Here is a 26,006-nt window from a genome sequence, read left to right on the forward strand (position 1 = left end):
CAGGGAGACTGGTTCTCCCTCTCTCTCTGCCTACTTGTGATCTGTCTCTCTCTGTGTCAAACAAATAAATAAAATCTTTTAAAAAATTAAAAAAAAAAAAAAAGACTTCAGAGAGCCCCTTGGCTACTTGTACCATGTGTGGACTCAGCAGAGAGCATGCTGTCTATGAATCAGAAACCAGGCCTGACACCTATCTGCTAAACTGTGAGAAAGAAATGTTTGTATAAGCCACCCATTCTGTGGTATTTTTGTTTTGGTAGCTCATGCAGATGAAGATGTATACTAAGTTTTGAAAGTAAAACAATATTATCTCAAAAATTTAACATATATTACTATATCTGAGTTTAAATTTTCAGAAATTCAAAAGATGTATCAGGTCGTATTCTCAGTAAGCATAACAATTGAATTATAAGATCTATGTATATGAGAAGTTTATACAAATTAGTTAGGAAATGATTGTTTCATTCTAAATGGACAAGTAACATGAAGAAAAGATTTCCAATAACAAAAAATACTATTAATAAATTAAAAATATAGAATCACGTTTGTGAGCTAAGAAGCATAAATCCATGTACGAGTTTAGCAGATAGTTGCATGGGCTATATCAATATATTTTAGATGTTAAATTAAAGCAACAATCAGGCACCATTTCTTTTGTTATTTGTGTATTAAGATGTTCCTTCCTTATAAATAAGGAAATAAAAAACAGACATGTGTACACTCATAGAGGTCATGAGAGCCAGAGCTAACATTCTTTTTTTTTTAGAACTAACTTCAAATGCATTATTTATTATGTTATTTTAAAACATTAAATAGAAGAATTAATAGTGACAGAAATAACAAAATAACCATGGGTTACTTACTGTTGGTGGCAGGAAACGTTGGTTAAAATCTTAGAACGCAATTTGGTGGTATGGGGCAAAAGCGAGCACATTGTTTTCTCATGTGAAACTTAACTTCCAGTAATAATCCAGGCACAGGAAATGTGGACAAAATTTTTTGTTACTGTGTTATTTATAATTGCAAAATATTTAACACCTAAAGTCCAAAACTAAGGATAGGAGATGGGGGGAAAGGGAATCTGAATTCTGCGTGTCGTGCTGAACATCTGTTGTCTCCCTCTTTGGGTTCACTCTCCACCTCTGTTCTTGCAATCCTGTGCTCTGCTGTCTTGTGTCTTCCACTTGAGTGGACTCTGTTACCCTCGGGCTTTGGCCCGTGTTCAGTCAATACAAAACATACTCAAGAGACTAGGGGGAAGAGGAGAATGAAGTTGGAATATATCCCACAATTTCCTCCCTGTTGATGGAGGTGGTTGACTGTGTACTCTCACCAAGTGTCCCAACTCCCATCATTCTCTCCACGGAACCATCTCTCTGGGCTCTTGACACTGCTCACTGCCTTTTCTCTAAAATCCTCTCATTAGTAAAGGCTGCCAAGGTTGCTAGCCCAAGGTATATAATATAGCATCTCTTATTTTCCTAAACACTGAGCTTTGACTCTTCTCAAATTGCCCACATAAGGGTGCCATATTTTATTTCATGCCAGGATTCTAAATGAGGCTCTTCTGAATTTTAAAAATTTTAATTTCTTAATGCTGCATTTTTTCAATGTTGATAATATGTATAAAAAGCAAAAGAGCAAATTTTAAAAATTCAACTTCATTGCCTTATTACCATCAGTATTTACTTACTTTTTCCAGAAGCATTTCATGTTTGCCAGCTCTATGCCAGGTATTGTCTTAGACACTTAAATTACAAGATATCTCAAGAAGCTATAATATGTGAAACATTATCACTAGTGATAGATACAAAACGTAATCCTACCTGTTTATGATGTAACTATGGTTAATAGTGATACTGTCAATGTATTTCCAAATGTTATTTGCCAAGGATGGGATATTTCTGTTCTTTAAGATTTTAATTATCTTCTATTTATTATTCCTTGAAGTTACTGCATAACTTTGAGTAATATGTTATGTTATTAGATTTTACACATTAGAAAAGATATAAAAGTGTATATGAGTCTTCAAAAAAGGTGATGAAAAATGCAAGAACACACTCGAATCACGAACCTTCCAGTAATGTGTTAGGATTTGTTTGATGGAACTTCAAACACCTGAAATTTGAATTCAGCTTGCAAGACTCCTCAAACTGCTTAGAGATTTTCAGCCTTCGGTTTTATTTTTGTTTTTGTTTTTTCATTGAGGAACTATATAAAAAACAGATCTTTTGACAGAATTTGCCTCTGTAGGTGATAGGCCATAATACATGTGAGTAGATCAGTTTACTGTTGTGGCTCACTTTGACTCTGGGATCAAATTATCACCATTCAAACTCCCACATGTAATAGTTGTGTGACCTTTTGCAAAGTTACCATAGTATTTATCTTGTGAGGCTATTTTTTTTTTTTAAAGATTTTATTTATTCATTTGACACAGAGAGATCACAAGTAGGCAGAGAGGCAGGCAGAGAGAGAGAGGAGGAAACAGGCTCCCCGCGGAGCAGAGAACCCGATGCGGGACTCGATCCCAGGACCCTGAGATCATGACCTGAGCCGAAGGCAGCGGCTTAACCCACTGAGCCACCCAGGCGCCCTTGTGAGGCTATTTTGAAGGTTAAATAAGATAACAATACCTGTAAAACTATCAAAACAATATTGGAAGATAATAACCACCACTAAATGTTAGCTCTTCTTCCCTTAGTGCCACCATAATTGCAGAAGCCGTAACATCAGATATCTCTAAACCCACTGACACAGGATCCAAACCACCACCATTTTGGACAAAAGATTTTATTAAGTGTGCTACTTATCCTGGGAATACAGTCATATCGGCAATTGTTCTCCTCCTTTGGTTTTTCCTTTAGAAGGGCAGATAGGTGTTTATTTCACAGTGTTTAGATTTAAATAAAAATGTCCTTCCTCCCTCCCTCCTACCTTCCTACCCTTCTTTTCTTCCTCCCTTTCTTCCATCTGTCCTTCCTTCCTCTATCGCTTTTCTTTGTCTGTCTTTCTTTCTTTCTGTCTGTCTTTCTGTGTTCTGTCTTCAGCCTGTTTCGTGGTTGTCACTGGCCCAGTTAGCCTAGTACGTTATGTGTTTTGTGTGTGTGTGTAAATTTGGAGATGTATAGAAATGAAAGTCGATGCCCTGAAAAGATTAATGAGATATATCAACACAAACTAGGAATAGGGATGTGTGGTGTTTGTGCAGAATGTTACAGCTATATGTTAAATATATTATAAGTTTATATTACCATAATAATGCATTTCTCCCTAGCTATTAATCTGAGCTACAGAATATCACATGTATATTTAATTTTCCTTCAAAGGGATTTAAGCTTATTTACATGTTCTGTACGTAGCGTAGTTTTAAGGACATTTTAATATTGGCTACTAATTTTATACTGTCAGAATGTTTTAATCTAATTACAAAAGATTGTAGCTACAATATAAGCTTATTTAGTCTACATTCTCTCTGTTTGACCTTTCCGGTAGGAACCTATGAAAAGAAATCCATACCATTCTACAAAATTCCCAGTGCGAGGAAAAAGGCAAAAATAACAAAAATTTCAGCACGGATTATTTGATGTAGCAACAACTTGCAGTCCAAATCATATGGCAGTTAAAAAAAAAAAAAAAGAGAGAGCGAGAGACAATAACAAAGCTAAACAAACAGCTTTCTTGTTGTTCACTTTCTTAATCCCTTTAAAATAAAATAAATAAGGAATTTCAATGAAATAAATTATTTCCAAAGAGCACAGTACCTTCTGTACGATGACTGTATTTACTTTCAAGTAATAATGCTTAAAGATAGTATGTACAAAAGTCGACATAATTATTTTCTTTATTTGACTATAGTGTCTGGATCTTAGTCAAAGGACAAAGTGCAATTGGTTTGTTTTTCAAGTTATTCCTTATTTCAGTTGCATGTCGGAAAGATCATAGTGTTACTGTTTTAATTTTGATTGTTAACATAAAATTGGAATCCAAAGTAAAGGAAAATTGTGAAAATTAACTTGTTACAAGTATAAGAGAACAAAGCATGGGCATTATGATAATGTAATCATTGAGAATCTGTGAAGTAAAATGTATTTTTAAAGACACAAAGTTAATGCTTTCCTTTGAAATCTCCATGTAAAAATTGAAAACACAACTTTAATAGAAGACAGGCACAGGAAGTATATGAAGAATTACAATGGGGAAATTAATAAAAATAGTATCTAAAACAGTATTAGTAAGATATGAAGCTCATTCATTAATGGTCTCTATGATAATATATCACTGAAAATGTTGCATGAAGGACAGTCTTTGATAGGATTATGTACAGTATAATAGCAAGACACTGGAATTAAAATTCACTGAGAAGATACATCTTGTGAACTGAAGGGTAAGAAGATAATAATAGTAACATTAATAATAGTAAATAACAGGAATAAAATGATTCACATAAATAGAATTTCCATCAGCAGCCATTATTGTAATTATAGGAATGATAAGCTAGTAATCTACAGTAAATAGCTAATCTTTATTGATTCACTGTTTAATTTCTTTTTATTTTAAAGGCTTTAGAACTGCTGTCAATAACAATAATGTGTACACGGGAAAAAGTTACACTAAGAAAGAATGGGAAAAGAATGTACTGCATTGTGCAACACACAGCATTACTAAAGAATCTTTTTAAAAATACATTTATATTCTATTGTTAAGGAAAAAGAAAAAAAGGCATTCAAAAGATCCCCCCCCCCCTTTTAAAAGATTGCTGTGGGACTTATTCTAACACAGTTTATGGGGTTTCCAGCGACAAGGTGGGAAAATGCAGGGATCTCAGCTCTGACTCTTTAATCACTGGGAGTTGAGGATTATTCTTCATCAGTAACACCTGGGAGAGAAAGACAGGCCGTCAGCGGGCTGACCCTACAGCAGCCCTAGGGGCAGTTCCACCGCCACCAGCAAAGTTAGCTCTAAGGGTAACGGAGCCATTATCCAAGGTCCGGAGAATAGCAGGAGCAGAGAACTCACTTCTTGATGGTAGAAAATAAATTCCATATTTAGCTCATGATTTCTAGCAACCAAACCTTCTTCCAGAGAACAAAGGTTAATTTTCTTTTAACATACATGAAAGATGAGAATGTGAAAGTGATGAGTCACTGAGGCGTTCCATCAATGACATTGCAAGAGAAGTTGCAAGGAGATGGTTTTCCATTCTACTGCAAGTGATACAAAATTCACAAGAAAAATTCAGCTAGAATCTAAAAATCGTAACATGCCATGATAACAGAGAGAAAAAACATCAAATTTATTTCTGTGTTCAGTTAGCTTTTGGTTAAAATCTAGATGGACTATCTAATCAATTAAGTGCCTATGTGATGACTGTCCTTTAGCTATCTGTTCATTATTACCCTTTGAGAAGTCTTTTTAAGATTCAGAGTTAAACTATTTCCCTTTATTTCGTTCTCCACAGATCGCTCCCTGCCCATTCCCCACTTCAGAAAAGCCTGAACTCTGTAAGGAAAGAATGGTACTGGGTGCTGTAAAGCAGAGTCAGATGGAACCTGGAAGTTGGTTAATTCTATGTGTTCTTTCAGTATAGAATGTCTGACTTTTGTCGCTAAATAGGAGACCCACAGGTCTTCCTCCCACTCTCCTTTCTCCTTTCTCTCGAGAGTATCCCCGACACCCCTCAGCTTAGCTGCAGAGCTGCATATTCCCACCCTTGCCCATTTTCACTTTCTCTCTAGAGCCCTTTGCCTCTCATCCCCACTCCCCCATGGACTTTCCTCTGTCTCCAGTAAACCATATTTTAGTGTTGACAACCAATTTTATATCATCAGATTTTTCTTTAAAGTTTTCTGTTTCTTCATTAAAATGCATTGTTTCACCCATAGAGCACCATAATCTTCACCACGGTCTCCGTTGGCAGCATATCTTCCTGGTCTTGCAGTCTCATGGGTTAAGGACAGGTGCCATTGGTTGCCACTCTGGTTTCTAGGTAACTGTCCAGTCACTGTAGAGTCACACTCCTTGCTCCTTTGAAAGTCAAAAAATTTCTCCTGTCACCATTTCCCCTCTCACTGTGGGAGGTCAGTCATCCAGGTTCTTCCTCAAGACCTCCTTTAGTGACTTCAGCACATTCTCTGTATCTCTACCACATCCTAATCAGCTATTTCTCTTTTTTAAATGTTGGTTTTTGTTTATATAACATTTAAATACCCACCTGAAAAATATTCTTTCTTTCCAGCTTTATTGAGGTATGGTTGACGAATAAAATGGTAAGATACTTGAAGTGTGCATGTGATACACGTATACATTGTGATAAAAGGATCCCCCCACTAGTTAATTAACACACCCATCACCTCACATAGTTATCCGTCTTTTGTTTTTTTCTTTGTAGAGAACACTTAAGCTTCACTTTCCTGGCAAACCTCAGTTGTACAGTGCAGCGTTACCAACTGGAGTTGCCTTGCGATACACCAGATTTTCAGATTTTATTTATCTTATAGCTAAAAGTTTGTACCTTAAGGCGAGTTTTGCAAGGCCAGTCTTGAAGCAGTATAGATTTGAAGCTAAGGAGGAAAGAGCTCAGGACATAACAAAAGGTCACACTGAAGAATAAACATGGCCATCAATTTATTCTTGGATTCCAATCTGTGATGATCCTGCTTCAGTCATTCACCCCAGTCATTCATTCAGCTTTATTATCTACTGTATAATCTGGTGACTGAGGGACAGTTGCAATACATATGTTTATACACTCCAATAAAGGTATGCAACTGAGTACAACAGCAGCCAATAAAAGGGAGGACCCAGTTTTGCCTGAAGGGATGGCAGGGCATCAAGGAAGCCTTCCCAGAGAAGATGGTGCTTGAGGCAAGACTTTGAGGATAACAAGAATATCAAACAGTAGAAAGAAGGGAAGACCCTTCAAAAGCAGGAAGTAGGTCGTTTAAATTGTATGGCCATATGAGAAAGTAAGCCAACATGGGTGACATGTAGGGTACATATGAGAAAGTCACAGGAGGCAAGTGACAAGATGCTTCATTTCCTGCCACACTCTCTCATTTGACTTCACCATGCTGCAGGGTTGATCTCATGCTTCAACGGGGTGCCATCAGAGTCAGATCTATATTTTAGAAACATTAGGAATAGACAGATCACCACAGAAGACAGGCAGTCTCATGAGTCTGAAGTTACTCTGTGTGCTTTGGTACTGTCCTTATTTCCTTAAAAATCTCTAATCGCCATTCTCTGGGCACTGGTTCTGGTCTTTATCTTCTCTTCCCTGGCCTTGCAGTTGCTGCCTCTCTGGTTTCCCTGACTCAAATCTTCCCCTTTTCCAAATTATTCTTCCCATTCACTCTTAAAAACACAAATTTAATCATCCTTTAATTTTTCAGTGGCTACCAACTGTAGGATAATGTGCAAGCTCTTTAGTTTGACAAAGAAGTACTCTTCGTGATAAGGCCCTGTTAATTATTCTCAGCCTCATCTCCTACCACTCTTCCTTACCCTTTGTGGTTTTATCCCATGTATTCTAACTGCAATTCCCCAGAGACAGGCTGTTCATGTTCCTGTATTCTTGAAAGTGCTGTTTCTCTCTGTCTTAGATGCCTTCTTCCCTTAATGTGGTGAAATGGCAAACTCCTATTCAGTCTTCAAAACCCAGACCAGATGGTTACTTTTTTATGGCATTGTCTCCATGCTCTGTTAATGTGTAGAATTTGTAGGTTAACTGAAGTCATCTACCCATTTTCAATGCAATTTGTGTACCTTGTACGTGTAGTTAAATTACTAGTTTAATTCTTGGCTTAACACTGTACTGGCATATAAAAAGCTTGTAAGTAAAATATTGAAATGAATTGAATTGCATTGAATAAGAGAGGAAATTGCTCTAAGGAAGACCGGTGAAGACTTATTTTGCTGTTAAAATATATCATATCTCAGCAGTCATATGTCTTTCTAATCCACTTAAATGAGTGTAAATCTTCCAAGGCATTTATCAGGAAACAGAAACACAAAATTGTCTCCAAATGATGCAAAACCTATAATTAACCTAAAACTCCTTGGAGAATGTATTCTGCCTCCTCTTATAGATTCCCTGCTTCCTCCTTATCTAAACTTCTACAATTTTATAGCAATAATAAGTGTTTTAAAAATAATCCATTGAGGTGAAGCACAGCTCTATTATTTGATTTGTATTTGGATAAGAATACCGGTTATGACAAAATTCATGTGATGACACATGATACATGTTTCCTTCGGAACATCCTACTCTTACTAGAGTACTTTGCTTTAGTGGAATAATCAATAGCATTTAATAATGCAAACTATATGTTTTGCTCTCAATAAACTTCAGAGTATAGAGAAGTTATTTTAAGAGTTAAACACTAAGGGACACTTGGGTGGCTCAGTCAGTTAAGCGACTGCCTTCGGCTCAGGTTATGATCCCAAGGTCCTGGGATAGAACTCCACATCAGGTTTTCTCCTTAGTGGGAAGCCTGCTTCTCCCTCTCCCTCCGCCTTTCCCCACCCCGTGAGAGCTTACTTTCTCCCCCTCTCTCTCTCCTCTCCTCAAATAAGTAAAATCTTAAGAAAAAATAGAGTTGAACACTGAAAATTTCTAGGGTCCTTAAAAGGCAGCTATGGGTCTAGGAGCTGCACCCCATTTTCTTACACAGCTATCAAATCCTTTTCTTCTTCCCTCATCCAGGGGGAAGTAAAGACTGTGTCTGGTTCCTTTGAGGGGGGCAGAGATAGACCTGATTAATTTATGGAGACAACTTTCATGGTCTTTGAGTATTAGTAATAATTGTAAGTGTGATGCTAAGCATCACTCTTGCCCTGAACATGTAAATGTGTTTCCTTGATTTGCCCCAATTCTCTCCTTCATTTCACAGTTTCCTGTTTGCGTGCTATCTGATGGTATTTACTGGAGGGCCCCTTAGCATTTATCTCAGCTCTTGAATGATGTTTGTACGTGTGCATGTGTGTGTAAACACAAATGTTTTATTTCTCAGTAACACATGCATCAAGAGTGGGAAGGGAGGCACACATAGAGAATTGAGGCATTGTGAAAATACAAATAGAAGAGTCTGTGAATACGTGTGAAAGAATGATATACTCTAAATGGAGCATGCAATTTTGGAAGGAATAAAGCTCTAAAATTCGGCTATTCAGACTACTGTTAATTAGATAATTTACGTATAAAAATTAACTACTGGATTTAAGCTATTTCTTTATCTATATTTTCTGTCTGTTGTTGATTTCCTGTAAGAGCAAAATGATCTCACAGTCCCTTGATTGCTCTACACTTTCATCTGGGTGCTTTGTATAAAATATAATACAGTACAGATGTCAACTCAAGAACTAAATAGCACATATTTCTAAAGAACCATAAAAAAATATTAACACTATAGAAACAATGACTCTGTAATTACTTTTTGCTGTGGAGTGAGGTTAGGCATTTATCCTTATAGAGTCCTAATACACTTAAAGTCAGCTCTGCGCCTGTGGTCCTTTTCGCTTTGTTGATGAATGCATTGTGCAGGTACCTTGTATGGCCACCACAGCACTTGAGGTCATCCAATACTGTTAGCACAAATGGTGTGAACAGTAGTTTATATGCCACTTAACTCCTTGGGAGAAACGGTTAACCTTGCTAGAGAGGACAGATCAGTCATGTATAGTTATTAAGGTCTAGAAGGTTTTGTTATGCTCTAAAATACTTTTGTACAACCACAGTATACTTCTGTATGAGGCCTATTTTAGCAGGAAAGCAAAGGAAGGAGAAATCATCTTCGGGATTTTTACAGAATATGTACAATGAAAGAGGTGATGGAAGTTTCTCAAAGATCCATTTCATTAATGACACCTCTACCGCAGAGGTGGCAAACATTTTCCCCTTTAGAAATAGACTCTCTAAAAATATGTTAATGAATTAAGAATAAAGGCTTTGCAGATGTAAAAAAGCTTTTGAAAATTTTCAGCTTGCTAAAAGGAATTCAATCTGATCACTTTGTTTAAAGATTTCAGAATCATCTTATTATGTTTTAAGTGACTGCTTTTGCTATGAAATGAAGGGCCCTTATTAAATTTACTCCAGGTCATTACCAGACTTCATTTAAAATTAACTTTCAACCACTGCCCTTAGTAACTATGTATTTTTAATCTCAAGGGTCATCTGATGATGATAGTCTCAAAAGGAATCAGCTGAGAATACCTAGAGAGAATCTTCAGCTCTCCCCTACTTCTAATGAAATCATGAGGAGACTTTATCTCCTTATTACTGGTGAGCGAAGCATATGTAGGAAAACAATCACAAATTTATTTTTTTATATGGAGCAGAACCACATTTCATGCCTTTCTATGAAATAAAATTTTCTTTTCATACTTTACTGGCACTGGAGATATTTTTTTAAAATTATAAGAAAAGCACGAGATGAGCAGCATTTTTTTAAAGGTCATTGTACAGAACAGCAGATGATTGAAAAACCTTTGTTTCTTAGAGCCTCAATAAAAACAGTTGTGTTAGGTTTTTCTTGTATTTCATTAAACGATTAATAAGAAAAAGTGCACTTCCACAGCTTTTTCAAACAGTAGAAAAAGAAATCAGTTTACCACTACTGCTATTTAAATATCTTCTAACTGGCAAAATTAAACTATGTCTCTTTATTTATTTATTGCACTTATAAAAAGATTAATGGGGATGTGATTCCTTGAGGCTTTTACATATAACCTCTTCACAAAGAACAAAATTATACAGTTTGGCAAATGAACTAAATTAGCTACATTTATTTAAATAATCACTATAGAGGAAACAATAAATCAACAACATTCTGCACAAAAAAGTGTTTACAGAGTGTCTTGTAATTTGTTTTATCAAGGACACAGACTTTTTGCTCTTAGCTAATCTTGCTTCTAACAGTCTATTATCACATCAACCATTAATGAGTATTTGCAATAGAAATTTAGCTGAAGCTCAGGACCAGAAAAGTAAGAATAACTTCTGCCTTTGTCGCCAGCACACTTTCTCTGAAACACATTCTTCTAAAAAACATTTTGTCAAAGGTTCCTAATAACTTCAGAGACAATCAAAATTAAATGGCAGAGCTTTGTTAAATCAGGGAAAGGGATGATTTGAATGGTCATAATCGTGCAATTATCTCAGCCTCTCTATATTTCAAAGGACTTTGTCCATATCTCAGTCTATATCAGAAGTAAGTGAGTAGGGGGAGCTCTAATGCTGAACCTGTGATATATTCATAAATCAGGACTTTCAGAGCCTGTCACTGGCACCATAATGAGGGTCATTATTCAGGCAGAGTGTCAAAACTACTATCAAAGGACCTTCTCAGAATTACAATCATTCTGTTTCTTGTTAAATAAGCAATGTAGTACACAAAAATGGCAAACAAGAAGCAGGTCAATTTGATACAGTGTGAGGGCACAGAGATCTCTAGAGTAATTTACCCTCTGGGAATTCTGATGGCTGGTGAGATGAATTATACACACCCTCAAAAAAGATTAATGGTAATAAAACCCCTTGAACATTTTCACTAAAAAAGCCCTACAAATTGCTCATAAGCAACTTCAGAAACAAATCTGGGAGAAAAGTGATTAGTTTTATTGTTGTCAGACATAAAACTCTTTGCAAAGATAAAAAATATCATCTTGGAAAATTGTCAGTGTACCAGCAAAATGTTACAAATCTGATTAACTTTACAGTATTAGGTCAATTAAAAAAAAAAGTAAAACTTTAAAACTGGAAAGTTTCCATTCCTTTTATCTTTGCCATATCATATATCCACAAATGTTCTTGAAGACTCACACATACACCAGGATGCACGGACATCTCCCATATACACATAAAACCCAAACATTGCACTGTAATACAGTAAAGAAACAATTGCCTGATATTCATATCTCTCTGGCAAACACAGTGATAGAGAAAGATTTAAAAAGTAAGCTTATAAATACTTTCATTCTTTGTACGTCAAAAGGGGAGGATACAGTCTTTAGAGTCAAATGGCTCTTGAGCAAGTAAGTACGTCTTTCCTCAGTTTTCAGGTGAAATTAGCATGCCTATGTCTTTATATTTCCTGAGTAGTAAATGGTTCAGCCCCACAGACAAGCATGTCATTAATTAGAACGAACATAAAAATATATGAGACTATGTGGACAAGAATTTGAAGAAATTTTCATATTCTCATGAGTGAAAATTCATATAAACTTGTCGGCAGATAATTTTGCAATGTAAATACAATGTCATAAAAAATCAATTCAGATTTGAATCCAAAGCTCCACTTGTAAAAAATCATCTGAAGGATATAATTTTGTGCAAATATAACAATAAGAACTCTGTATCTCAAAATAAAAGATTGGTTAAACCGGTTCCATTTGAGCCAAATAAGGAAACCATATATATATATATATATATCCATTGAAAAGATGCTGTAGAAAAATATTTATGATTATGAGAAAATATTTCTCAAGCACTGCGAAGCAAATAAAGAAATTTGCAAATAAAATGAGGCATCAGATGATATTTTTGATGCATATGGTAATTTTTATTCTTTTTGCACTTTTCTGCATGTTTCTAATTTCCTACAGTCAACATATATTATTTTGCAATAGATAAATATAAGCCTAGTACACGAATATTTATGTATATGATAAAGACACATGCCTATTTTAAAAGAAAGCTTTGATTTCAAAATATATTTAAAGACTGTCTCAATAGAAAACAGTTTTCTATTAGAAGTGAAGAATTTCCTTTTGCAAGTTTTTCAATGAAATCAACATTTCATAGGCATTTAATGCACATTTTCAATTGGCATTACTTACAATCCATGGAACTTCAGAGAGTCTGGATCTGGCATGGACAGTGGTCTCATATAAACATTTATATGAAAATTTTATTAATGTGATTTTGGAAAAATTCATGTTGACAGGAAGGAAAAGGGAGATCTTTGATCATTTTAATTCTTACGATTCATCTTCATATACTCTTGTTACTGAATTTAAATGTAACAACTCTTATTTAAAAACAAACCAACAAATAAGCCTAAGGAATCATTTAGCGATTTTTATATCCTCCTACTTTTTATTTTGTGCTTATTGGCTACAAAATAGGATTAAGCACTGTCAAATAGAGTGGATTTTACATAAGAGGGCAGAGCATAGAGTTCTGTAGGATACAAGCTATTTAAAAAAATAATACTTGTGTTTAACCCTTTGGGCTAGTTTGCTAACCAAAAAATTAAAGTCAAAACCAATTAAAATCTTCATCTATAAGACACAGAGTTATTTCAGAAGACTTTAAGAAGCTTCAGGGCAAGTGCTGACAGCATTGCTTTAAAAAGAGCACACAGATTTCACAATGAAACAAAGTAGATTCAAATCTAGGCTTCACCATTTGTTAACTCTGCACCTTTGAACTACGCAATGCCTTGAGTCCAACTTTCTTATTTATAAAATGGATATGATGCCATTCTTTTTCCTACATCTGTGTGTGTGTGTGTGTGTGTGTGTGTGTGTGTGTGTTGATGAGAGAGAGAGAGATTTCACTGTTACACTCCTTCAAATTCAAATTTCAGGTTTTATTTAGGACACTTAAAGAAAACATCCAGGATCTCTTAAAATAGAGTGATTTAACGAAGACTGGGAAGTATAGCAGCTTTTTAAAAATAATCATCAATAATTACTTCTCATGTTTTTATAATTATTATTCTCCAGCTATTCCGAAGAATTTGTGGTAGGTTGGTACCTACTATGAAACCAAGAAACCCTTAAGGAGATCTCAAGTAACGACAGAAGATAGACTTTAGTTTTATCAGTTTGTATTGTTAGCTCCAAGCAAAGACAAAGCCAGTGATTTGGTCAAGATTTCTGTTCTCCCCAAGCTTTCACGTGTGGAGGCTGAAAGTGGATCACTGAATCCCTTAACTCCTCTCTGTCAAACTGAATATTCTGTGACAATAAATCCTACTTGTCCAGGCTTACTCTTTAAGTAAATTGGCATCAATGAAATAATCAAAAGCAAACCAATTATGTTCTGGCATCTTTTATCCATCTGTTTGGATTTAACTGCCTATTAAATGGTGTTTGCATATGAGGAAATGCTCTTTTGTAGGCAGAGGTACTCAATTATTTAGATTATACATTTGAATAAACTGTGCAGTGGAAGGACCACCCTTGTAATGTAGGACAATTACATTTTCTTGCATAGTTTACAGATTATTAAACTAATATCAATTCGATCCACACTACCAGTTGCTGGATTCTAACCTTTGCCTTCGAGACTTAGCTACTATGAGGGTCTAGTTTCTACCCCAACAATTAGCAACCTGTGTCAATCATTTCAAATTATACCAAATTATGTAAATTGGTTTTGGGAAAAGGATTGTATGAGACGAGACCACAAAAATTTAATTTCAATAAAGATCATAGGTGAGATTTGTAGCTGCTTGCTGCTGCTTGAGGAATCCCAGATAATCTGTGGTTCATAAGCAATGGTTCTCTTGCTTCAGAATGGCTTTCCCTGCACATGCAGATCAGGAGAATCCTCTGCCTGAGCCTTCCCAGCACTGTCCACTGCACCTCAGCGGGGCACCTAGGAGCCACAACAAAGATTTCCTTTGTTAGAAATATCTTTATTTAATTTTTCCGGAAGAGGCGTTAGGTTCATCATTATGTGCGCTGTTTAATAAATATAACACACCATCACATTTGAACTCCATCTTCACAGAATTCAATTTTTATAAGATTACTCAATGCGGTCCTCTTTTTTCTCACGTCTACATTTTAATTACAAAATTAAAAAGTACTTTTTAGTTACAAAATACTACCAATTTGCTGTAAACACACAGAATGCTCCTTTCTGTAATCCTCCCTGCGTCGCACTGGGTAATAAAATTGGCATGGATGGAGATTTTTGTCTATGTTTATAAATGCAGGCATAATTTTGAAAATCTCTATTTTATAGAATAAGATCAAACAACTTGAGAGAACATAGCACACTGGTAACTTGATTCCCCCAATGCGGTTCATTGGAAAATTTGTTAAAATACTCTCTATTCTCATAAACCCAATTTGCATGACCTGTTCCTGCATCCTACCTGTCCACAAAAGGAATTTGAGTTAGAGTGTAGACCCTTGATTGTGAACCAGTTTAGTTTTAACAGATAAATTGAGGGTCAGAGGGTTTAAGGGAATACTCAAAATCAAAGGATGATCTAATAGCCAATAGGGAAGTAGAGCCAGGTACTCTGAATTCCTTGTTTAGTTCATTGTTCTCTGATCTCCAGTGGTTTTTATGCATAAATAGGCAAGCTGAGTTTTTCACATCATGTTTCTTTTATGTTTCAGTACAACATAGAATTCATACAAATTTTAGAAGTTTTTGTATTAATCTAAAGTGTGTTCATTCCAACCCTCATATGAATGTAGAACACAAATACGTTTTCCTACTGGAACACCTTGGTGGCCCAGTCAGTTAAGCATCTGACTCTTGATTTCTGGTCAGGTCATGATGTCAGGGTCATAGGACTGAGCCCTGTGTCAGGCTCCAAGCTCAGCCTCAGATTCCCTCCCTTTCCCTCTCCCCCTCCCCCTATGCATGTGTGCTCACACTTTCTCAAATAAATAAATAAATCTTTAAAAAAAAAAAAACTTTTCCTTCTAATAAACTCTGAGTTTCTTCATATCACAGACCACATTTATTCATTTTTATATGCTAGGCTGTTAAGTATTCCGTTATTCAATCAAACAGGAATCTAGGGGTAGCCATGAAGGTATTTTGAAGGTGTGATTAACATCTGCAATCACTTGACTTTTTATCTAAAGGAAATCATCCTGGAGAATCTGGGTGGGATTGATCTGATCAGTGTAAGGGCCTTAATAGCCGACCTGAAGAAGTTTCCCCCTATGGGCTGCAGTGTCAGCTTCTACCCAAGAGTTTTGGCCTGCTCTTCCTGGCTGCCTGTCTTAACAGATTTGAATTTGCCTACCCACCCCGGGACAATCTCATAAACTAACTCACTGATCAGATAAATAAATATATATATATCTCCTACTGGAACTTTGATTGATAATAAGTGAGTAACCAGCTGCGGTAATCAGTAAATGTTTTCCAAATTGATAAATATAAGAAGGAGTGTTTCATTTCATTAAAAACTATGTATTTGACTTAAATTTGTCATGTTGCTTATAAACATTTTTTTAGTTTTCTAGTATGTTTAAACGCATTACTCTTAATAAACAAGACTCCCTCATGATTTAGGGATTAAATGTCTATTTTTATTTCTTTTGTTAGAAAATATATTTCACTGCCTGTCCTGAGTAAAGTGGACTAGCTTCCTTGGTTACAGAAATGGAGAAGACTCTTTAAAAAATAATATTTGTAGGAAAGAGTGTACATTTATTTAGCTTGTTCTCAGTTGAAGAAAAGCCTGGTTAAATCTCCCCAGACCATTATGAATCCCTTATTTTAAATCTCTAGCGCTGTAAATAATGAAAAACAATATCTTGCAAGCGTTGTATTGACTATAGTATCTCTTTGAAGTGAAGATTTGGCTTACCGGACTCAGATCCTGTTCTTCCATTAATTAAAATTCTCATATATTTTTTGAGAGTGTGGAGATATTTTTAAAAATTTCTTAGTGACAATTCAATTACATAATTTTGTTATTGACCAACTGTTCTTTAGGTGTAATGACAATGACAGCATCTTCACTACAAGAAAAAAAAATGAAACAAAACAAAGAAAAACCCTCTTTCATAGCTAAGAAAAGGAAAAATACAGAATAAGTCTTTTCATGTAGTTGATCAAATATAGAACTTTTTAAGGGATCCCAGTTTCAGATTGGTTCAAGCCCATAGAATATATAACTCCAAGTAAAAACTCTCCTATATTCATGGGTGACAGAACCTGTGACAGATAAAAGACTAGCTGCACCATCAAGTCTTTTACAATTATTTGCATTTCCAATGAATGTTGACTGCAGTCAAGTAATGTCAAGGTGACAGGTGTGCAGGAAATGATTCTGATTCATAATGCATGTAACTCAAGGTGCATATCGACTGTATAACACTATTTATCAGAAATGTTTTGGGGCAGCAAAACATTTAGGTAAACAAGGTTTTGTGTAATCAAGGGAGTTACAGGGTAATTGATTCATGTCAGGAGACATAACCTAGATTTGGAAAGGAGGTGGTTTTGAATTGAGGATTTAGGACCTGTGGAGTTTTAATTACATAAATGTAGGATTCCCAAATTTCATTAGCAATATTAATGTGTATTTTGGTTTGCATTTTAAACACATAAAAATAAGTTATCTGGAATCCTTTAGAAAATCCCAGAGACAGTAAAAAATTTAAAGCATGAATATTCAAATGTTTGAATAAATATTGTTTTTCAAATATAATTTGTCTTGAAGTTAAATACTGGCCAATGTTAAAAAAAAAGAATCTACCAGTATGTGGGAATTTGGGCTCTACTCTATGTTCCCCAAGTTCATATTTTTGTCTTCAAACATTGAAAATAGCTCTGTACACAACCTACTTTTTATATAATTACTCATTTTGTGTTTTAGTTTTTCCTGTTTGCTTCTGATCCAGCAACACAGGCAGAACCATGTAAGTTCTATTGTGTGGTTGAGGATTGTTTCTCTGATTTCCTGAGAAACATGGGCTTTCTTATTTTCACTATATGCTTCCCTTCATAGATAAATAGTTGTTTCTCCTATAAGGAATAGTAAAGTATTCTATATTGCTCTTATGGTAAGGATCATAAACATTGAGTTGGAGATTGACCTTTTAGAGTTTGTAAATTTTACTTAAAAGGATCTCCATGTGTTAATGAAGCCTCCATACTCTGGCAAATGAATGAGTGTCCCTTATCTAATCTCACAGCCTTTATATCTGCCTCTGCGAGGCGTGTTCATTGAATTCCTTGACCTCACCTAAAGTGAGTCCTTCTTTGAGGCTGCACAGCTTTAGCAGGAAGCTTATTGTTGGGGCAGGTTTGGTGGCCTAGGAATTACTTTAAACTTGGAATTGCAGTCTATTCTTAATAGAATTCTCTACTATTTTTTTTTTAAAGATTTACTTATTTATTATTTGAGAGAGAGAGAGGGAGAGGTGGGGGAGGGACAGAGGAAGAGAGAGAGAGTATCTCAAGCAGACTCCCCACCGAGTGCCAAGCTTGATTCTGGTCTTGATCCCACCACCCCAAGATGGTGACCTGAGCCGACACACAGAGTTGGATGCTTAACTGACTGAGCCACCCAGGCTCTCCTAATTCTCTTTACTACTAAGATTTCCAGTCTATTTACTTTCTATCAAGTACATTGGATAATAACCAAAGCCAAACATCTTGTCTAAATATAGAGTTTTTTGATTCCTGTCTCCAAGCCACTGGCCTCAGTGATTTGCCCATGTATATTTTAACTCACATTCGTTAGTATAATGGCTCCTGATTTAGTGTACTGCTTCTTTTATTTTTAAGGTAAAATATATCATGGCTTCATATTGATTTTTCAATTCAAATTCAGAACATCAGGAATTTAAAAAATTTCTTTGATCTTATATCTATCTATACCTACTTTCTTATTACTCAAGAAGCCTGGTTCTTGATGAGATCAAGAATAACAATTAAAATATTGTCTTATGTACACAACAGTCTCAGAATGCCAGTATAAATGTTATGACCCATCATATGATTACTGAAAACAGTTTAAGAATTTGTTGCAGTTCCTTATATCCCACTAAGGATATACAGTCAAATCACTGGGTTTCAAAGTCACTTATCATAGTTTCTCTTTATCGTAGTTATTCTAGCAACTTGGTATACATTAAAGATTTTCCTATTCTTTTCAACAGTTAAGAATTATTTTTCAGTTAAATTTTATACTAATTTTAGACTTTATTTTATACTTATACTACATTTTTAACTAATGTATAAAAGAATTACAAAATTAAACCAACATATGCAGGTACATTCAAAGAAGACAAGCTTTTAACACTGTCTCTTTTGCCCTATTTTACTTCAGTTGACCAAATTTCATAAGTTATCCCTTTTTTTTTTTTTTGTGATACCCAAAACACAAATACTTGTATACCCCCTTTGTTAGATAACATAATTGCATACTATACACACTTTCCTCCACCTTGCTTGTAATCACTTAATATTTTTACCAATCACTTCTTGGTAGAATACAGAGATTCTTTATACTTTTTTATGGCTGTCCAATCTTCTGTTGTATAGAACTGCCATAGAAAGTTCAATCCTTTTTCATTTACCTAGTAAGAGGCATTTAAGTTGTTTCCTTTTTATACTATAAATAATCCTATGCATATGTATCTTCGTATTTTTGTCAGTATATCTTTGGGATAGATTCCTACAAGAGGGATCAATGGATACATAGCTATCCAGTTTCCATTTTTTTTACACCAATTTGAGAGGTCAAATTATTTTATAATACATATGTTATTTACATGGTATCTATTTATTATATATTAAATTCACTCATGCATGCAGCTGTGTTTATTTCTGAGCTATTTCATCTATCTTCATGGTAGTTTAAAATAAATATGACCACAAGTCTTTTGATACTCTATCCCCATTCCACGAAGTGGAACTTAAATTTCCCTGCCCTTGGGTGAGGATCAGGCATAGTGACTTACTTATAAACGATGGTTTGTGGCAAAAATGATGATATGTCACTTTGGAGATTAGATGATAGAAGAGGCTGTGGCTTCCATCTTGAGTTTGTGTTCTGTCTCTTTCTGTCTTTCTCTCGAGTCTTTCACGTTCTCTCATCACTCAGCCTGGGAGAAGCCAGCTGCTGTGTTGTGTGGCTACATGGCTCAACTTCTGATGACTGCATCCCTAGCCTACTACTTGGCTACAGCCCCATGATAGACCCTGAGTCAGAACTACCCGGGTAAGCCCCAGCTAGATTCCTGATTCTGAGAATAAGAGTGAGGTAAGAAATAGATGCTGTTTTAAGCTCATCAATTTGGGGAAATTTGTTACATAGTAATAGATAAGTAATATATTCCATCTATTCATGAGCCCACCTCATACAATTTTCATTGCATAGGCTTTATGGTATGTTTTTATTGCTCTTCATTTCCCAAGTTTTTAAGACTACCATTGTTTGTTAAGTCATCAGATTGCACCATATAATTATATTCTCTAGATCCAGACAGAAACATAGTGGTAATTTTTTTTTTTTATTGAGGTTGCACTAAGTATAGTATATAAATTAAGAAGCCACTTTTACATTGAACATTCCTATCTGAATACATGATATATTTTCTCATTTATTCCAAGTCTACTTTTGTGTTTTTATGAATGTTTTCTAGTTTCCTATAAATATTTTGTGTATTTCTTGTTAAATCTATGTTCATGTATTTTTTTTTCTCTTTGCTATGATAAATGGAGTCTTTTCCTCCATTATTTCCTCCCCCCTCCCCCTTCCACTTCTTTTATTTTCCTCTTTTGGTTTTTATATATGAATACTTTTGATTTTTGGAAATTAATTTTATAACCTCCTGGGGTAAGCAGAGTCAAGCTCCCCATCCCACTCCTAGACATGTTCATTCTGATCCTCAGAATCTGAATATGTTAGGTTGAATGGAAAGGGGAATTAAGGTTGCAGGTGGAATTAAGGGTGCTAATCAACTGACCTTAACAGAGGGAGCTCATCCTAGTTATACAGGTGGGGCCAATGTTATTACAAGAATCCAACAAAAACGGAAGTGGGAGGCAGGGAGGTAGGAGAGTCATTGTTTACAGAGATCTGATGTGAGAAAGACTTGATTTGCTATCTCTGATTTCAAAGATAAAAGGGGCCACAAAAAAGGAAATGATGATGGCTTCAAGAACCTGGAAAAAATAAGGAAACAGAATTTCCCCTAGGGCCTCCAGAAGAGGTGTAGTCCTGCCAACACCTTTATTCTAACTTAGACTGAGAACTCTAAGGTAATACATTTTCATTATTTTAAGCTACTATGTTTTGATAATTTGTTACAGCAGCAATAGAAATGAATGCACCTGAAATTCATTAAATTTTCTTACTGTTTTCAGTGGTTTCTCTATGATTCCTTTCAATTTTGTAGACATATAATCATGTCATTTGAAAAGGTATGCGAGTTCCAATCTCTACAATTCTGAATGCTTTGGCTGATAACCCCTAAAACAATAATATATTAATATTAACACAGTAGGCATCTTTGTCTTATTCCTGGCTTTACTTGGAAAGCCTCTATCTTCACTTTAAGGGCCTGGCTTTTGGATTAAAGGATATACATTTTATCATAGTAAGAAAGTATCCATCAGCTCCAATTTTGTCCAGTGTTTTAAATAAATGGAGTTACATTTTTGCAAATGTTATTCTGTATCCAGGAAAATAATCATATAGACTTTCTCTTTAGCTCTATTAATAAGATGGTAGGATCCTGTTTGCAAGTAATTCATAAGAGATTTTCACTTTGATATTTAAAAGTGTGGTTGATCTGTAGCTTTATTTTTTGGTTAATTTTTTGTCATATTTTGGAACCCCTATCATACTTCCTTTTGAAAATCAAATTGACAAAAGGGAAATGCTGATATAAACTATAATGTGGATGAACCTGAAAAACAGTATGCTAAATCAAAGAAGGCAGACACAAAAGACAACATATTGTATGAATTAATTTTATGAAATGTCTAATAAAGTCAAATCTCTAGAGCTGGAAAGTAAATTAGTGGGTGCCTAGGGCTAGAAGTCAGAATGAAGATTATCTATAAATGGGAAGGGGATCTTACTGGAGTGATGGAAATGTTCAAAGAGTAGATTGTAGTGATGATGATAGCACAAGTTGGCAATATACTAAAAATTGTTCATTTGTACATTTAAAATGAAGACAGATTTTATGGTATAAAAATTATAGCCTCACTAAAGTTGTTAGAGTCATAAATTTAAAAAAAAATAAAAATAAAAACCTGAAATGTAGTCCTCCAAAACAATACAGTGGTGCTTAATAGAGAAAAATGAAGTTGGACGTTTCCCTCATTTTCCATACTCTGAAATAGTTCAAGTAGCACAGAAATCATCTAAGATATAAATGTTTGGGAGATACCCAAGGTGAATATTGGGCTTGGTGATCTACTGTGTGCATTAGGGGTGGGGAATTAGAGTGAGGTCTTTATGATTTTCTCTACTTTTTCTGTGGTGATTGCCCTGTTTAGACTTTTTGTCTTTACTGAGGTCAGTTTTGTGAGTACAAGATTCCTTTAAAAATGAATTTCTTTTTAAATTTAAAGCATATACAGACAGAGATAAGTCAAATAGATCTTTACTTTGTGATTTTTAAAAAATTCTTTAGATATCTTCCATTTATGATTTTTAATTTTTGTATTTTCTCCCTTTTGCCTTTCATTATCAGGTGAACTAGGAGACTATCTGCTTTGCTGATCTTATTTTATACAATGATAATTGGACTTACAAAATATGTCTTGGTGTTGGTTGTTCTGTGTAAGTTCTTCTAGATAGGCGTTGTGCTCTTTTAGTGCGTGCTTTCAATATATATTTTTTTAATTTCAAGAGGTATTTTTGAGCTACCCATTTCAGTAATTGTTCCATTCCATTGCTTTGGTTTTCTTCTTTGAGGACAACTATGATACATATATTTCATTGTCTTTTCCTCTCTTTGATATCATTTTAAGCCTATTTAGTGGGATATAATTTACATACCATAAAGTTCATCCACTTTAATTTTTACTAAATTTATATAGTTGAACAGTAATCAACTGTTTAAGACCATCACATTATGCTACAGCATAAAACAAGCCATGAGAAATTAAAAAGGAGGGAGATAATACAAAGAAAAATATCCTAGTAAATCAGAATTAAATTAAGAAATCAAGAACAAAAAAAAGTTGGGAAATCCTCCAAATATATGAAATATGCAAGTCATTTGTAAATAACTCAAGAATCAAAGAATCATTCACCTATAAGATGTTCCACAAATACCTAGCTTCTTCGAAGTCTTTGCTAACTGCAAAATCTAAGATCAGTTGCAAATGGTTTCTAATGAAGAGTGTATGGGTAACAAATTGCTGGTTCTTTGGATTTCTCCTAATTTTTGGTTGAAATCTAAACATTGTAAACAATCTATTTTAGTAACCCCAAATTTTAATTTATTTTTCTAGCAACTTTTTGTACGTGGCTTTTTGATTTGGGGGGATGTTTTGTTTTGTTTGTTTCGGTAACTTGTCTTACTCCAGAAATCTTTTTCCTGTTATTTTTAAGTGCTGATATGTCCATTTTTTTATTCTGATTTCCCTGGCTTCCTCCTGTAACTACATGGCTTATGAGGCAGTCAATGATGTGGGCAGAGGTTGTGTTAAAATGTTTCAAGTTCATAAGGCTCCCACCTTCTGTGATCGATTTGTGTGTGAGTTGGAGAGTACATTCAATGTTCATCCAGTCCTCACATCTCTTTCTTGCCTTTTAATTTCTTCTGCATTCCCCTGAGTCTCCTCTGTAGATGTTCAGCTTCCCAGTCAGTCACAGATGTGTGCAGAACTTACCAAGCTCTGTATCCTTTTAGGATCTTCCTTCAATTCTGGCTGGTTTGCCTCTCACACCAACTGTGGATTTTCCCATTTCTTTTCTATGGGAATTTGTTCCTTACCATAATTGCCACATTTATCTGACAAAGCTAGAAGTTTTAACCTCCTGCTCCAAATCAATGTTGTCCTCTCTGACAGGAAAGCTCTTGGTTGTGTACTAAGCTATTGATCTTGAGCACCTAAGTTTGAGGGTGTGTATGTGTATGTGGCCAAGCCAGAAGAAGGGGAAGAGAAGGACCGTAGCACCCGCAGACGGAAGTGCCATGCGTTACTGCTGTTCTTACCCAAAGACAAAGCATTTTTTCCAGAATTAATGCTTGGTGATCTGTTTTATATCTTCAGTCTATTTCAACACCTTGGATTAGTTCTTTCTGAGAATTATATTCAGCTAAATGGATTCACCTTTGTAGACCACCATTGCCACAGTACCTCGTGTTCTTTCTTTGGGTTCTAAAATTGTTCTTTTTCACCTTCTATTTTTCTTAATATATCTATTATTGATTCACTCTTGTGTGTGTGTGTATATGTGTTTTCTAATAAAATTTATTTATATAGACAAAAGATGGGCCAGATTTGGCCCCTGAGCCCTGGTTTTCTTTTCTTTTCTTTTCTTCTTTAAAGATTTTATTTATTCCTTTGACAGAAAGAGATCACAAGTAGGTAGAGAGGCAGGCAGAGAGAGATCGGGAAGCAGGCTCCCAGTGAGCAGAGAGCCCGATGCAGGGCTTGATCCCAGGACCCTGAGACCATGAGCTGAACGGAAAGCAGAGGCTTAAGCCACTGAGCCATCCAGGTGCCCCGAGCCCTGGTTTTCTGATCTTGTTTTGAGTTTTCACTTGTAGCTTGGACTGATAAAAGCTATGAGTGGAATGAAGAATACAGTTTGATCTACATGGAACTACACAGTTTCATGGTTTTGTTTTTTATTTTGTTTTGTTTTTTTTTCCTGTGGTAGAACTAGAACTATAAAATCTGCTATTCCTTCTTGGGAATGGGGAATGGAACCAAATTTTACTGAACAGTTGCTGGTGCCAGGCATTAAGCCAGATATTTAATTCTTAGGGCAATCCTATCCAACATGTGGTATTAAAGGGATTATGATGACATATTTAGATTTAGGGAAGTTAAATTAGACTGTCAGTTCCTTGAGGGTGAGGAGCTCAGAGGACTCATTCATGGCTGTGTCTTGAAGGCCTAAAATAATGTCAGGATCTAACACTAGAAAGTTCATCAGGCTGCTTTATAGTATCAATAATGGGGACATCCACAAAAAGAGAAAAAAATAATATTAAAAATATAAAGGATATTATATGAAAAGATATTGTATATGAAAGATTAATGTAATCATCATAAGAAAAATTGGAATATCATTGAGTTTACTTGAACTTAGGTTATGATATACTATAACTTTTAAATGCTTCAAACATTTAAAAATTGTGAAACATACTCTATACATAGGGAAAAAGCGTGAATGTATAGTAGAATGAGTAATAAGCCTTGCGATTATTAGCTAGATCAAGAGATGAGATCACAATATCCTCCTTACCCACTATTCTGACTTTTGTAGTAATAATTTTCTTGCTTTCTTTCTTATTATTCTTAAATTTGTATGCCTCCCTGAATTATGTAGTTTAGTTTTGCCTGTTTATTCAAGTTTGTGTTTCTTTTCATTTAACTTTCCTTTGTGAAATGACTTTTTATTTTATTTTTTTCTACAGACTTCCTTCTGGCTGAGTGTTTCTAATTCTTATTTATGGTGCTCTTTCCTGTCTTCTATTTATTTTTGTTGAGCTCATTTTGACATATTTGGTTACTTTTTGTATCCATTTTGCAGACAGGTTTCATGGCATGCTTTTATTATCAGAGAGGATGCTATTCTCTTTGTTCTCATTTCTTTCAATGTTGTATGGGATTCCTTTTATATTGCACATTCTTACATAAAATTCGTTTACTTAAACTTTTAAGAAGGAGTGGTCAGGGTAGTTTTTCTATTTTCTCTAGAAGAACTGACTCTAGAGATCCTGCTTTGGTTGTTTTTGCAGAAAGATCAAAATACTTTCTGGGATTTGCTTTCCCTGCTGTCCTTCTTCCTTTTTATCTGGACCTTGTCTGTATTTCGCTGTTATTCTTCCCCTCTTGCTTGATTTACATCCGAGCTTCAGTAATTTATTTTGTTATCTGTGTGTGTTTGTCTAGGAAAGGAACTCAGGTTTTTGTCTTGGTTTTGTTTTGCTTTGCTTTGGTTTCAAGTATTTGCCTGCCTGCCTCAGCCTGCTCACCTTGAAATGAATCCCGTGTTTTCACTGCATTAAATGTGCAAACTTCTCTCCATTTGCTGCTGCTTTTTAAAAGGGCTTACCACCCTTTCTAATAAATGTCTTTGGGTATT

At 35.1% G+C, this 26,006-nt stretch overlaps 1 long non-coding RNA gene across 4 annotated transcripts in view; it reads right to left on the minus strand.

The window, feature by feature from the left end:
* Positions 1–6,477: 6,477 nt before the first annotated feature.
* The window catches only part of LOC116569149, a 73,571-nt gene continuing 54,042 nt past the window's right edge, over positions 6,478–26,006 (minus strand). Inside the window, exon 7 of one of the 4 annotated variants that reach the window (XR_004276880.1) lies at positions 6,478–7,120. This is a non-coding gene — a long non-coding RNA (uncharacterized LOC116569149). Of the gene's footprint in view, positions 7,121–14,426; positions 14,609–16,614; positions 16,729–26,006 lie in introns of those variants that run through there. The other 3 variants (XR_004276874.1, XR_004276882.1, XR_004276881.1) reach the window with 3 other exon arrangements.

The sequence above is a fragment of the Mustela erminea genome, chromosome 11, assembly GCF_009829155.1.
Source record: "Mustela erminea isolate mMusErm1 chromosome 11, mMusErm1.Pri, whole genome shotgun sequence".
Taxonomy (NCBI): Eukaryota; Metazoa; Chordata; class Mammalia; order Carnivora; family Mustelidae; genus Mustela; species Mustela erminea.